Source organism: Cervus elaphus, chromosome 15 (assembly GCF_910594005.1).
Source record: "Cervus elaphus chromosome 15, mCerEla1.1, whole genome shotgun sequence".
Lineage (NCBI taxonomy): Eukaryota > Metazoa > Chordata > Mammalia > Artiodactyla > Cervidae > Cervus > Cervus elaphus.
The window spans coordinates 73,974,743-73,991,443 of record NC_057829.1 but is presented as its reverse complement, the minus strand read 5'-3'; the positions used below and the strand labels follow the sequence as shown (position 1 = coordinate 73,991,443).

The 16,701-nt window shown below is 37.3% G+C and overlaps 1 protein-coding gene across 3 annotated transcripts in view; it reads right to left on the bottom strand.

Annotated features, from left to right (window-relative positions):
- SHOC2 (SHOC2 leucine rich repeat scaffold protein) overlaps positions 1–16,701 on the bottom strand; it is an 80,875-nt gene that overhangs the window by 63,471 nt on the left and 703 nt on the right. The window contains exon 1 of one of the 3 annotated variants that reach the window (XM_043926836.1): positions 16,542–16,680. The exons of 1 other annotated variant lie outside the window; for it this stretch is intronic. The gene's annotated coding sequence lies outside the window, so the exon portion shown is untranslated. Of the gene's footprint in view, positions 1–15,979; positions 16,424–16,541; positions 16,681–16,701 lie in introns of those variants that run through there. One more of the 3 variants, XM_043926839.1, reaches the window with a different exon arrangement.

Here is a 16,701-nt window from a genome sequence, read left to right as displayed (position 1 = left end):
GAAGGCAAAAGGAGAAGGGGGCAGCTGAGACAAGATGGTTAGATAGCATCACTGACTCAGACAGATACGAATTTGAGCAAACTCTGGGGGACAGTGAATGACACATGGGGTCAGAAAGAGTCAGACAAAACTTAGCAACTGAACAATACCAACAACAAACTATGGACTCTTTCTACACAAGAATACAGACATCCTTCATTCCTTTTCATTGTTATAATTTGTGGTATGACTACACCATAATTTACTTAATCATTCTCTTATCAACTGACATTTGGGTTATTTCTATTTGCCTTCAGGGGGGATGGGGAGCACAAATAATGCTTCATTGAACATAAATCTTTATATACAGGAACCAGTATTTCCATAAGGCAGGGTCCTGAAAGCAGAACTGTTTGGTCAAAACTAAAGTGCATTTGAAATATGTATGTTAGTGTCAGTTGCTCAGTCGTGTTCAACTCTTTGCAACCCTCTGGACCGTAGCCCATCAGGCTCTTCTGTCCATAGAATTTTTAACCAACAATACTAGAGTGTGTTGCTATTCCCTTCTCCAGGGGATCTTCCCAATCCAAGAACTGAACCCTGGTCTCCTGCGTTGCAGACAGATTCTCTACCGGCTGAGCCACCAGGGAAGCACTAAAACATGTATAAGTAGTTCTAAACCGTCTTCTTCCAAAGAGAATGCATAAATCTACACTCTTTCAATCTTGACAATCATTATTCTTTCTCATTTTTATCAACATTATGTATGAAAAATGACATATTATCTAATCTATATTTTTTTAATTAGTGACGGTGAAGAAATCTTTCCATTCTTCCACTGTTTGTGATATTCAGGCAAAATACGGACCTTAGCTACATTATGTGTAATACTCATCATGGTTTTAATTTTTTTTAATTTGCCAACATTTTATCATTGGAGGAGAAGGAAATGGCAGCCCACTCCAGTATTCTTGCCTGGAGAATCCCAGGGACAGAGGAGCCAGGTGGGCTGCCGTCTGTGGGGTCGCACAGAGTCGGACACAGCTGAAGCAACCTAGCAGCAGTAGCAATCGATGGAAGTTTCACATACAAATTCAGACTACTACTTCTCATTTAAAAAAAATTTTTAAATCTGGGCACCACTGGGTCAACATTTATTAATGACAAAAACTAGTGGCGAACAGAAGTTGTGCCCACACAGTGCTCTCCAACCCAACAATCTCATATATAATCCCTACTGAGTTCACTCATTTATGTTACCTGCCTGATCTGTTGCAGGAATTTAAGTTTAGCATTCCACTACTACTGAGTTACTTAGCTGTAATTAGTTATGAGAATTCTTCCTATGAAGGATATATATGTGTGTGTGTGTGTGTGAGCACATACATATAGGTAATTATATAAAGTATTTCCTGTCTCAATTTCTTAACTTAATGATACTGTTCATATATACATATATAAATAAATTGTAAAGTCTTAATCAAATGATAGCAATGCTTATCCTTGGTTATAAGAATGGCTTTCACTTTTATTTACCTTTGTATCATTTTTTTAAATATATACAAGAAGAATTTCCTCCTTTTACAATCAGTGAGGGGGGAAAGAAAAAGCTATGTTCATTTTGAAACAGAGAATGATAGTTTGGTTATCTTTAAACTGACAAAGAAAACTCTAATATATGATACCAGAGGAGGGCAACATAATAATCAAACCCATTTAAATTAGTCCACAATAGCTCATGAGGAACCAAATATAGCCAATATTTCAGATTTGAACGCTGATGTACACTGCTTTTACAAGAGATATTCAAAAGTGCCTGGAGTGATCTGATTCATATTGAAGTTACAAAACCAAATTTTTGAATACTGGCAGTTCAGAAACCAGCTTTTTCTCCAATTATGAATATTTCAATTTTCATAAATAATAGTTTCATTCAGTCAACATTTAAAACATACTAAATGCCATGAACTGCACAAGGTGCCAAGTATGCAATCATAATAAAGCATATTATCCTTACCTGTAAAGTAACAAACAAGTGTAAAGGCAAAAAGAGCGTGGTAAGAGCTGTTGAAGCACAAAGGCACTTACGAGCCTTGGAAAGGCTTCCCGTTAAAGAGACGAAACCTAAGAAGAGATCAACTAAAGAGTGGGAGGGGGGCAGGAATCCTAAAGTCATGCTGACTCCTCTCTCTCCTTCATCTTTCATATCCTATCACTAAATCCTACTCGTTCTTCCCATAAAATTACTCCTGACTCTTCAACTTCTCTTTATTCTCAATGCCATTACCCTGAGCCAGGTACACTGAACATTCTCCTGTAATAGCTTTGTAACTGGTCTCAAGCATCCACTCCCCACCTTATTCTTAATCTAATCACTACACTGTAATTAGAGTAATCTTTCAAATACTCAGGGATTCTCTGGTGGTTCAGATGGTAAAGAGTCTGCCTGCAATGTGGGAGACCCAGGTTCAATCCCTGGGTCAGGAAGGTTCACTGGAGAAGGAAACGGCAACCCACTCCAGTATTCTTGCCTGGAAAATCCCATAGATGAAGGAACCCGGCAGGCTACAGTCCATGGGGTCACAAAGAGTTGGACACGACTGAGCGACTTCACTTTCTTTCTTTCTTTTCAAATACTCAAATCTAATCAACCAACTGTCCAAATTAAAACACCTGGATGGGAGAGGGGGTGGTCCCACAAACATAGCCCTCAGGATAAAATCCAAAATTCTTAGCAATAATTCTCAAGCTTTTCATGATCTGGCCCCTGACTTCAGCCACAACTCCAAAATTCCCCACCTTGTCCTCTGGTCACATACACTTCTTTGCAATCCCCCAAGTCCTGCTAGCTCTTGTCCCTAAGACTTTACATGAGCTATTTTATTTGATCAGAAACCAGCATAAAATGATCTCGGTTCGTTGCCAAGGCAAACCATTCAATATCATAGTAATCCAAGTCTATGCCCCAACCACTATGCTGAAGATGAACTGGAACGGTTCTATGAAGACCTACAAGAACTTCCAGAACTAAAACCAAAAAAAAAAGTGTCCTTTTCATCATGGGGACTGGAATGCAAAAGTAGGAAGTCAAGAGATACCTGGAGTAACAGGCAAGTTTGGCTTTGGAGTACAAAATGAAACAGGGCAATGAATAACAGAGTTTTGCCACGAGAATGCACTGGTCATAGCAAACACGCTCTTCCAACAACACAAGAGACAACTCTACATATGGACATCACCAGATGGTCAATACCAAAATCAGATGGATTATATTATTTGCTGCTGAAGATGGAGAAGCTCCATACAGTCAGCACAAAAAAAGACAAGGAGTTGACTGTGGATCAGATCATGAACTCCTTATTGCAAAAAACAGGCTTAAACTGAAGAAATTAAGGAAAACCATTAGGCCATTCAAGTATGACATCAAATCCCTTATGATTATACAGTGGAAGTGACAAATAGATTCAAGGGATTAGATTTGACAGAATGCCTGAAGAACTATAGACGGAGGTTTGTGACACTCTACAGGAGGCAGTGATCAAAACCATTCCTAAGAAGAAGAAATGCAAAAAGGCAAAATGGCTGTCTGAGGAGGCCTTACCAATTGCTGAGAAAGGAAGAAAACCGAAAGGCAAATGAAGAGGAAAGATATACCCATCTGAATGCAGAGTTGCAAAGAATAGCAAGGAGAGATAAGAAAGCCTTCTTAAGTGAAGCATGCAAAGAAATAGAGGAAAACAACAGAGTGGGGAAGTCTAGAGATTTCATCAAGAAAATCAGAGATACCAAGGGAACATTTCATGCAAAGATGGGCACAATAAAGAATAGAAACGGTATGGACCTAACAGAAGATATTACAAAGAGGTGGCAGAACTGTACAAAAAAAGTCTTAATGACCCAGATAACCACGATGGTATGGTCACTCATCTAGAGCCAGACATCTTGGAGTGGGCCTTAGGAGGCATTACCATGAACAACGCTAGTGGAAATGATGGAATTCCAGCTGAGCTAATTCAAATCCTACAAAATGATGCTGTTAAAGTGCTGCACTCAATATGCTAGCAATTTGGAAAACTCACCAGTGGTCACAGGACTGGAAAAGGTCACTGCAATGACAAAGAATGTTCAAACTACCTCACAATTGCACTCATCTCACATACTAGCAAGGTCATGCTCAAAATCCTTCAAGCTAAGCTTCAACAGTACAAGAACAGAGAACTTTGCAGATGTACAAGCTGGATTTAGAAAAGGCAGAGGAACCAGAGATCAAACTGCCAACATCTGCTGGATCATAAAAAAAGCAAGAGAATTCCAGAAAAACATCTACGTCTGCTCCATGGCCTATGCTAAAACCTTTGACTGTGTGGATCACAACAAATTGTGGAAAATTCTGAAAGAGATGAGAATACCAGACCACCTCACCTGCCTCTTGTGAAACCTATATGCAGGTCAAAAAGAAACAGTCAGAATTAGACATGGAAAAATTGACTAGTTCAAAACTGGGAAAGGAGTATGTCAGGACTGTATATTGTCACCCTGCTAATTTAACTAACATGCAGAGTACATCATGGGAAATGCTGGGCTGGCTGGAGCACAATCTGGAATCAAGACTGCCAGAAGAAATATCACAATAACCTCAGATATGCAAATGACACCACCCTTATAGCAAGAGGCAAAGAAGAACTAAAGAGCCTCTTGATGAAAGCGAAAGAGGAGAGTGAAAAAGCTGGCGTACAGCTCAACATTCAAAAAACTAAGATCATGGCATCTGGTCCCATCAGTTCATGGCAAATAGATGGGGAAACAATGGAAACAGTGACTTTATTTTCTTGGTTTCCAAAATCACTGTGGATGGTGAGAGCAGCCATGAAACTAAAAGACACTTGCTCCTTGGAAGAAAAACTATGATAAACCTAGACAGTATAAAGTATAAAATATTTATATTTTATATATTTATATTTATCAGTATATTTATACTTATCACTTTGCTGACAAAAGTCCTTCTAGTCAAAGCTATGGTTTCTCCAGCAGTCATGTACGGATGTGAGAGTTGGACCATAAAGAACACTGAGCGATGAAGAATTGAGGCTTTCAAACTGTGGTGTTGGAGAAGACTCTTAAAGAGTCCCTTGGACAACAAGGAGACCAAATCAGTTCGTACTAAAGGAAATCAGTCCTGAATATTCATTGGAAGGACCGATGTTGAAGCTGAAGCTCCAATACTTTGGCCACCTGATTCGAAGAGCTGACTCATTGGAAAAGACCCTGACGCTGGGTAAGATTGAGGGCAGGAGAAGGGGGTGACAGAGGATGAGACGGTTGGATGGCATCATCGACTCAACGAACATGAGGTTAAGCAAACTCAGGGAGATAGCAAAGGACAGGGAAGCCTGGCATGCTACAGCCCGTGGGGCTGCAAAGAGTTGGACATGACTGGGCAACTGAACAACAACAATAGAAACAGGTTTACAGTTCTTCACTGAGCTAGCTCCCTGCACCCTTCAGATCTCAGTTTAAAGATCAGGGAAGTCTTTCCTGACTACTCAAAAGCATTTCTGAATACTGTCTCACCTCTCTGTGCTCCCACTTAAAACTTCCCCTATCAGAGTATTTTTCACACTGTATCATACTTGTCAGATTAGCTATTTCACTCCCTCATTTAAAGCAGTGGGAAAACAGGGAGCCTATTGTCTTTTTCACAGTTTTATTCTAATAGTTATAAAATAATACTTAACAGTTTAATTTATTGAAAGAATTGTTAAGTATTTGTTAACTTGGGCTTTATCTACCATACTAAATAGCAGCCTTCCTACAGTATTACTCTAAAGTGTTTTACAACTTCAAAGATACTGTGAACTTTTTATTAAGCACACAATAAGCACGTAGTAAACACTTGCTGAAACCAGTTGAACAATAAGCAAAGACAAAAATCTTGTCTCATTGCATATACTCTATGTACTCCTTATACTCTACTTAAAATTAACTCTAAATCACTCAGATTTTTTAATGAGTAACTAAAATGGCAAGATTTCAACTATTTTCTTTGTTTATACAGATCTGAAATGCTCCTTATATTCTTTTACTAGTTGAAAGAAATAAACTTCTCTCCCCTCCAAATCACATAAAGCAATGTATTTTTGTAATTCAAGTAAAAAAAGGAATCTTCTAAACTGGAAGACCAAAGATTGAGAAAGTACCCAAAATTAACATGTTCAAGGGAACGTTATTGTTCAGAAATGGAAAAACACTGCCCTAAGCAGCATGAATGAACATGATGCAAGAGTTAATTTTCATGTGGGCTAAAGAAATAGCTGTAAATAAATAAATTGTTCTATATTAGTCCATGTTAATTAGAATCAAGGCAAGAGTGCACAACTCACAGCATCTCTAAATTCATTTTCCCCACTCTGCTAAAGAGGCAAAATGAAATAGTTTGGACTAACACACAGGGAAACTAACTTTTATACAGCAACAAATACATGAGAGTTTTTCAAGAAATCTGGTATTCCTTCTTATGGGAAGGCACAAGATTTATTATGTAATTTTGATTCTGAGCAAACAAAAGTTTTGAGCAAAGAACTGAAAATCTGTTTACTCAACCTAAAAGTCAAGCCATAAATGAGATTACAGCTTTCTTGTACAACACACTTCACTATATACATAATTGTAAGATTCTCCAGCAAAATAAAAGGAAGAGGTGGGATAGGGGGAATTTAAATGTCTCAATATAACTAAGATATAATAATTAATGTCATATCTTGATCAAACTTAATCTGAAAAGTCCGTACGCCACACCGTCTAAAAAAGAAAAAAAAGATTTGTGGATATTTGCTTTAACAGCCTTTCTTTCCCAGGAACTCAAAACATGTCACACAGAACCTAAGTATTCTCAAAGAACACTTTACTCTTCACTTAACATGGGCTAATTGGCAATAAATCAAAAAGTTGATTACCTAATTATCAGCGTAAAGCAAACGAGATAAAATGTAATTGATAGCTTAGGTTATATGCACTAAGGTGACTACAGTATTTAAAAAGTATTTTCAACTTAGAATTTGATTTTCAGTACTTTTAAGCTAAAAATTAATCTTTTAATTTTAAAAAACTTTTAAAGCAATTTTTTAAAAATTGCTTTTTGTATGTGTAAACCCACACATTCCTTCACTAGATCTTATCTGATCATAAAGTCTGTCCATTACTCATTCTGTAAACTATCAGAAACTGTCAGGAAAAAAATATAAACAAAAATAAATTTACTACACATATCAAGATTAGAGGATCATGGTCTCAAGGCAGGTATATTACATTTAAGAGTCAGTATTGAATAAGTTGCCTTTATTATAAAACAAAGTTTTTCTCATATTCATATAGTTCACTTTTTAGACTATTTAGATGAAGACCAGTATGCTCAGTTAGTTATTTGTCTACTCATCCTAACAGCTGTTAAAACAGGATTTACATTGTATTTGGGGCCTTAATAATATAATCTCATTATCTCTGTATTACATTTTTAAAAATACCCCAAAGCAAAACTCTTCCTCATACAACATCAAAAGAAAAACATGGAATAGTCAAGCCCAATTTAACTTAACGTTAACAAAGACTTTCTCCCATCAGAACCTACTCTAAATATGGAAAGGCAGCCCATGCTTATAGATTTGAATATATATATTTTTTTTAATTTTTTTGTAATCTAACATATTAAATCTAACCAGTTCCCAACTGGTTAGATGTAGTATCTACTACTGTGAGACTATAATTGCAAAATATGAGTCACACATAGTTTACAGAAGCTTTAATGTAAAAAATTCTTACATCATAAAAATGTAAATCATTTAGTAATTTGCAGGTAGCAACTGATTTATTTAAATTATGCCAGCAAAAAACAACAACATTATTTGGCCATACTTAAAGCAACTCAAATATTATCAAATTGTTAGTTATAAAAGCTGGATAATGGTATGGTCAGAAAAAAGATTTTTATTTTTACACATGATCTACCTTTGTGGATTATTCATTTGCAAAGAATTTGAACATATTGGGCTTCCCTGGTGGCTCAGCTGGTACAGAATCTGCCTGCAATGCAGGAGACCCTGGTTTAAATCTTGGGTCGGGAAGATCCCCTGGAGAAGGGATATGCTACAACTTCAATTATATGAAACTTAATTTTAACTTTCTTTAATAAAACAAAAATCTTCAAGATCTTACTACAGGGTCATTATAAAAGTATCAATTAGCATAATGTGTGTGTGTGTGTGTGTGTGTGTGGAAATATCAGGTATAAGTGAGCTCCAGTTGAAAAAAGGCCAGATAAGCTTATTTTTGCATGTAGATAATTAGTTATGCACTAAAGCATTACTCACAGAGCTAACTCTATAAAAATTACATAGCTGACTTTAAAGGCAAATTTATTAAGTCCTTGCTTTTTCATATCACAAAATCTTTAAACTGAAACATTTAACTCTAAAATCCATTTGTCTGATAATAATAATTAGTGTAGATCAACACAGTACCTTTTTAAATTAACAAAATAAGCTGGTAAAAAGTATGTTTTACAAATGTCTTGACAGTATACTGTCCTGAACAACAGATATAAACTAGTCTCATACTTTCCAGTTAGTTTCTAATCAGTTTCACTATCTGTTTCTCATGGTCTGACACAATGCAGCAACATTAGGGTTGCACAACATTCTGGGGGAAATGAATAAAATTATTTACATTGAAATACTTAAGTCCTGTACACAAGCATCATGACAATTTCACAAGAGTTGTCAAACTTTTTAAATAAAAATATTAAGAAATTTTAATAGAATTTTTAAGTGCTTGTTTCAAAAACTGTGACTCCATTTTAAAGAATCATTGTTCTCAAGCCCCAAAACAATTTTTGCTTTTCATGCCTTATTTGCAACCTAAAACATCAACTGATTTATGTCACTCACTCACCCACTGACCATCATTCTATTTTATCATCTTGAGGTCTTTCCTGCCCAATCCAAAGCCCAACACAGTCTCACGTTCTGGACCTTCAACATACTTTGTTCTTGTCCTAAATACTCATGTTCTGTGTGTACTACTATAAGCTATTATATAACAGGAGGTGGGATAAATTAAAAAATACTGCAGCACTATAAGCCATTTAGCATGCTGAGTTTCCACAGTTGCTTAGTGGGTGTTCTGAAACTAGGCCATACTTCTAGTATTAAGAATTTCAAATCCCTACTTCCAAAGTACAGAAATAAATGTTTTCAAGATTAAATCATAAAACCTTACTATTTTAAGCTGCCTGGTATATAAGTATCCCATTTCTATGATTTTAAAATTGTAATTAACACATGGTAGATAAACCAATATTTGTTTTAGCAACAAAATAAAAAATAACTAGCTCTTTTACCTATCCTTATATAGTCAGAGAACTCAACAGATTACAAAACTAAGACAAAATAAATTTATGTGAACCAGAACTAAAGCCCTTTAAGTGAAATATCAAATTCTTTATCCCAAAAGACATAAAAAACAAAGTTGAATTAAAAATAATATATTTCAGGTCATCCAAGCTGCTACATTCTACAGACTTCTAAAACAAGTAATTATGACCTCCAATCTAATTTTTCCAGTCTAGGTTACCAAAAATAAACAATAAAACTGTCTTTAAGGACTTCCCTCATAACTCAGTTGGTAAAGAACCTGCCTGCAATGCAGGAGACCCAAGTTCAATTCCTGGGTCAGAAAGACCCTCTGGAGAAGGAAATGGCAACCCACTCCAATATTCTTGCCTGGAGAATCCCATGGACAGAGGAGCCTGGCAGGCTACAGTCCATCGGATCGCAAAAGTCAGACACAACTTAGCAACTAAACCACTACTCTCTTTAACAGTTTAAAAGTTGTTTTATGTCATTTTGACATATCATTGCAACAGGGATGTTTTCATTCAAAACTGATAAACATGTTGTTACTCAGTTTTACATATTTCTTACCTCAGGACACAAAGAAACACATGGTAGGTATAAAATCCAAATGCTTTTAAGGCAGTAATAATATACTGCACTAAATCAGGACTTTTAATCATATTCTTCAACTTAATTTTACTTCACAAATATTATTAATACCTACTATATTTCACCTCATTAAGCAAATCTTTCCAATAACAAAAGTCTAACATTAAAACTTGTTATCATTTTAGATGGAAACCTTTCTGAAATATAATACCTGCTCCTGTGTCATTATCAAAATTTACCAACAGCAATTAATATCTTTGTCATGATCTTACATTATCATTTCTGCGATACTATTCTACATATAAAACAAATGGCATCTTAAAAGATTTTAAGTATTTATCACATTAATTTGCCTTAAACTGCTATATTTTTTAATGCCTTACGTCTGCTTTTTAAGTACTTTACCCTTGCTCTTATTTTCAACTTTCATATGGCCTCTAGGAGCACCCTAGTCCCTTTCTACATTTGGCTACCAAACTTTAAAATAATTGTACATTATAAAATTTTAAAGATCCCTCAGTTAAGGCCTAGGGGGTTCTAAGAGCAGAAAATGTATTTAAGAGCAAAAGCACTATGATATCTTTGTCCTTTTTAGTGGCCTGTTTGTCTGGGGGCCCTAAACAAATTTTCTATTAGAAGCCTTACAAGGTCAAGACATTGTGTACTGGAGAAATGGTAGTAAAGAGTACAGAAATACTTGATGCTCATCATGAAGCTTACAGTAATGCAAAAAAGACAAGACATTAAACACATCATTACAAAAATGATTTAGTATTATAAAAAGGAAATAACAGGTGGGAGACGTTTAAAACAGGAGAATCTAACTAGAGATCAAAGGCTTCCCCAAGGATGTGATATTGGGGCCTGACCAGCAATTAGGAGGTTAGCCAGGTGAAGAGAGCATGGGGTTGTATCCAAGGAGATGACACCAGAAAGTTTTAGTTTCCTAAAAAATAACCTTGAGATAAGTGAGACATTATAACATTTATATGGGAATTGCTAAAATGTGAAACATTTAAAAAGGAATTTCTCAGATTCCTATAATGAAAATAACAGGAAGGACTGTTGTGCTTAGTTGCCCAGTCGTGTCCGACTCTTTGTGACCCCATCGACGATAGTCCGCCACTCTCTTCTGTCCATGGGGATTCTCTAGGTAAGAATTCTGGAGTGGGTTGCCATGCCCTCCTCCAGAGGATCTTTCCAACCGAGAGATCAAATACAGGCCTCCCACATTGCAGGCAGATTCTTTACCGTCTGAGCCACCTGGGGAGCCCAACAATACTGGAGTGGGTAGCCTATCCCTTTCTCCAGGGGATCTTCCCGACCCAGGAATAGAACCAGGGTCTCCGGTATTGCACGCAGATTCTTTACCAGCTGCTATCTGGGAAGCCCCAACAGGGAGGATTAAAAAAAGGTAAATATGAGAATGTTTTAAAATGGGAAACTATGGCACTCTAGGAGGGCTGAAGTTCCTTCATTTCATCCTCAAGTATTAAATCACACTGCATGAAAAATTACTTTTTAATAGTCAAGTTCAGAGAACTTTTAAATCTTAAAAAACTTTTAAAGGCATACAAAGACTTATAGCAGGCTACCAGTATATAACTACTGATCATACAGTCTGACTTTTAAGCAAAGAGTGGCACTCTGAAGTATGGAAAGAGGCTACTTTCAATGTTCTCAGAAGAGTGCATTTTAAATATCTGCAAAATAACTCACCATGAGTTCTAAGGAAGGAAATTCATAAATGTTACTCTTAACATGACACATAAAGGCTGAGAAAAATATATTTAAGTATGATATGAGAAAAATATATTTAAATATGATTTTGAAACATTTTATCATTATCCAAGTTCCATGCTTCAGAATTATTTCACGTTAGGCTGATATGTTCTTCTATTTAACTATGAAAATATACTTAGTTAAAAATTTTAAATAATAATTTGGAGCAGATTCCTAACATCAGTGCAGATCCATAGTTCAAGCCCCAGATTAAATGAGGCACAAAAGGCATACAATCTCTAAAAATAATAACTTTAATGAAAGCCTACTGTATGACTTAAAATATTAACATTAGGTCATAGACGGACTCCAAATTGTTATTCCCTGCAATTCTCCAAATGGACCTTAACATCTCTTAACTTCTGTGCTTTTTCTACCCTCCATCCAACTTATTCCTCAAGAGTTAGCTCAGGTTATATCCTTCAGTAAGCACAGCTGATTATACATGCAGTCTGAATTAATTCATCTGAGTTCTTCAGTGTATACTGCCACCAAAGCACTTGTCACACTGCAAAACAATTAACTACTGTTTGTCCCCTTCATGCAACAAACCATGAACTTACTGAAAGTAGGAAACAGTTTATTTATCTCTGTAACTTCACAGACTGGGACACACACAGCACTCAGTAGAAGGTCTATGACATTAGTGAGTATGAAACTAGTTAGTAAGAAACACTTACATAACAAAATTTAAAGGTTAACTTAAAAACTATCTGCAAAATTGTGAAAGTCCTGAAGGCAGTGTTGTACAACACAAAACTGGAAACAGAGAAAGCCCAAATTTAACTGATGAAATTAACTCCAAATTCTAGGCATTACCCATGTCAGAACACATCATTTCTACTTTACCTACAAGGCATTAGAAAAACTAAAAGAAAAAAGATTTATCTGTCAATGGTGAAATAACTAAACTTGCAGGATTTAAAAACTGTTTGAGGGCAGATAAGATGCTTAAATTGTGTGTTCACAGTGCTATGAACATTAGAAGATAGACATTCCAAAATACTTCATAGTAGTCTTTCAGGTTCATTTCACATAGGGAAAAATCATACCCTCTTTCAAGGTCACCTGTAATGGTTTAGCTTCAAGCAGTATGTTCACTATTTCCAGTAGAAGAAACTTTAACCTTTAACTACTTTCTGTGACCAGTTATGATCTTTACAAAAGTTGGAATGAGATACATAGTGTGAAATAATCTAATTAGTTCTTTAAATCTTGATAATGGGAACATCATATTTTCTCAAAAAGCACATATGTTACCAACATCTCAAAAGCTGAAGAGCCCTCTGCAATTAGAATATGCTTTTCATACATTAGAACTTTGGATTTGCTGAGTTAAAGATGATGTGCCAAAGACAGAAGAAACATTATGTTAAAATAATGCAACTACATATTTTAGAACATAAGTTAGTTTCTTAGACTTACTCATGTTCTTTTCTACCTGTGCTGGTTGACATTACATTTCAGAGCACTCCAATACTTGAAGCACACTATAGGTCAACTTGTGACAGAAATTTTTCATATTTTAAAAGTCAGAGTAGATAGTTAGTAAAATACAAAATTTAACTACTGTGTTAAAAAAAAAAATTTCCAGAAAGATATATAGTACACAACTTTGATACAACGTAAAATTCAGAAGACAGGAATAGCAAACCTGACCTATATATTCTTTAGTCGGTAAAAGATATAGCCTTCAATTATAATATGCCTAATGCTTAATGTGAAATACGTAATGCAGGAAATATAAGTCAAATAATAAGCAAAAATAGCAACAAATTTATTTGCAGTACTCCTTTTTCAAGTATCACATAGAAGTACTTTATCATTCTGCTGCTAAATTACAGCCCATTTCTAATTCATCTATAACATAGTATTTACTAATTCCCCACGGGTCTTATTAGGAAATGTCAAAGTTTTATATCTAAGTTTCCTCTAATTGATATCTTATAATCCAGTTTAAGAACACCTCCACTAAGCCCAAGTTATAGACCTCAGAACTCACTGAGGGACTTGGGAGTCAGCTGTTTTTCTGTTGTTGGTTTTTTATTGTTTTGAGAGTGTTTTGGTCTTGTGAATTTTTTAAATTACCATAAGCATATATTCTATGCTTTTTCATTCATGAAAAATACACGAACGATATAGCGAACTGAATCCTATGAAGACACAGTCTTTCATTTAATCTTCAACCTCCAAAGAAATTCATCCTTATATCTGCATGCCCAGGTTAGTGTATATTTTTCAGTTAAAAAAAAAAAACCACAACAGATTCTGGTATCCTTTTCTCATATGATATTTAAACTCTAAAAACCATTTAAACTGTTTAAAGAATACAAGTCTTACAGAAATACTAAATTACACAACAAATATTGATAATCCAGCATATTTTTAAAACAAATATGACTGCAATTTAACTGCCTGGATAACAAGGAATTTCAATTTTCACGCTTACCCTCAAAATCCATACAGGTAAAGCAAGGCAAAAAAAATATACCAGCAGTTATTCAGAAGCCATCTTTGGGAGCATTCCACCTAGAATTCCAGTTTATTATCTCTCTTGAATATGAGAGAAGCCCTCTCCCAAGTCACTGAAGAAACAAAAAAAATTCAAAAAGTATAATTCCAGCAAGCATAACAAAAGAATTTATGATTTTAGTGTTCCTTTTGAAAAGTGAAATGTTTCAAATTTCTGACTGGTTTCTAGTTCACAAGTTGCTGTGTCTTACTTGTTACCGTTATCAAAACAGTTCTGATCAACTTTCTAAATATGGTAGCTTAAAAACTTGGAAAAAAAAAAAAAACAAACTCAGCTGCAAGTTATTAATGTATTTCTTAACATCACTCTTTAATCCATTACCATTCATAACAAATAAAAGAGAAAATCTTAAAACAGTTGAAAAATTGTATTAACAATCAGAAATCAGAAAACAAATGCCAACCTGTGATCAATGTGTTTTTCAAAAACTGAACAAACGCTGGGAAAAAGTAGTAACCTTAGAGATAGGCCATGTCCGTTATTTCCAAACTGGCATTTCAAGAATACAGTTTTATATGTCAGCTTTATGTTACATTTAAACCATTAGACAAAGCCTTTATTTTTCTGTGGTCTATTTTAAATGCATATGCATAATTAAATAAAACTTTTACAATATACCTGAGGTCCAAATTAGTATTTAAAAGATTTATCACATTCAGTCTAAGATCCTTATGTAGGTAGGGAACGGTCATTTACATAATTATTCCTAATAATTCTTGTCACTGTCACACAGAAAACAAACACTTAACAAATTCAAACTATGAACTGTAAGCTTGCTGAATGTCACAAATTGTACACAATAGCTAAATCTCCTCAAATACATAGTAACAAACAGTTACAAGGGCTACAGCATGTAGGTGAGGGTAGAGATTAGTAACTAATAAACTGAGGTCATAAAGACAATCTTTCAGGACTGATGCTGTAAAAAATACTCGGTGACACAAGTGTACTCTAAGATTCTGAAAAACTTAACAAAATATAGTTTTAGATACAACTATCCATTACTCTTGCGTACTGAGTAACAAGAAAGTGCTGACATTTACGAAGAAGTGCACAGGTGTAAGCTTAGATATAGACTGGTGGTACTTATCATGAGGGAGTCAAATACTATACAGTCCACATCTGCAACCCAATTTTGCTTCAGCATCCCTAGAGACTTAGAAAACATTTTTTGGGTAGATTGCAAAACATTGCTTCCTCTTTTATTCTCATCACCCCCATTATGATACAAAGCAACAGAGAAGAAAAATCAAATCACCAACTGAAAGTGCTGAAAGCTTAAACACACACACAAAAGCATCTTCTTTCCAACTATTGAAACGGTATTCATTCCACCTGTTTGTAGATTCACACTAACACGATTACACAAACCCTCTGCTGATTTTTGAGGGGGGAAAAAAAAAAGAAGGCAATTAATGGCTTGGAGTCATTCTTCTTCTACCTAGGAAAGGAGGGGAGGGAGGTGGTACAAAACAATGGATACTGAGGGGCTGGGGGAAAATCGTTTTGTCCCGAAGCCTCTAGCACTTGGGGGGGGGGGGGGAAGGGGGGGGGACGCGGGGAGAAGAGTACTTTTCCTCTACCCCTAAAAGCCTCCGCGGAAAAAGGTTACCATTAGGCATGTCCAACAGAGCACTACTTGGATGCCTACAAGTCGCTTCACCAAGCAACACACCCAAAGCCGACTCACCACTCTTCACGGAACCGAGAGGAGCCGGTGAGCGCGGTGGGCTTTGGGGAAGGGGCGAGGAAAGACTCCACCCCGTATCACTACCGCTGCGCCAAGGCCCCCGCCAAAGACTCGCACGCCCACGGGGCGCCCCGCAGCCTGGGCCCGGTGACCCCAGAAGCCTAGTGGAGCGAGACTATCCTCCGGGCGCCCCCGGCCCCGGCTCCTGCACCGGTTAGTCCTCGCCCGGGCGCTGTCCCGGCCGGCCGGCCGCCCGCCGCCACCGCAGGCCCGGCCCCCGGACACTGTCAGTCGGCCGGCTCGCTCTCGGTGCTCGGCTGCGGGCCCCGCAGGAGAGTCAGCTCCCAGAGCCCGGGCCTCCCGGCGACAGCACCCAGGAAAACGGCGGCGGCGGCGGCGCCTCCTAGGGCCCCGGCCCCTCGGGCCTCGCCCCGGCCCCGCCGGCTCGCGCCTGTCAGGACGCGCGGGGCCTCCCCCTACCGACCGACCGCCCGACGGACAGGAAGGAAGGCAAGAAGAACCAGCCAACAGGCACCCTCCCGCCTCGGCGGCCCCAGGTTACCGTCAGGAGCCCGGACTTCGCCATCCTCCTCGCTCGCCCTCCTTCCTCCTCCTCTTTGGAAGCGACGCTGCCCAACCGCCGCCCCCCGCCCGCCCCTCCCCCACTCGCCCCGCCCCACCCCGCCCGCCCCTCCACACACTCTCGCTCCTACCGCCCCGCC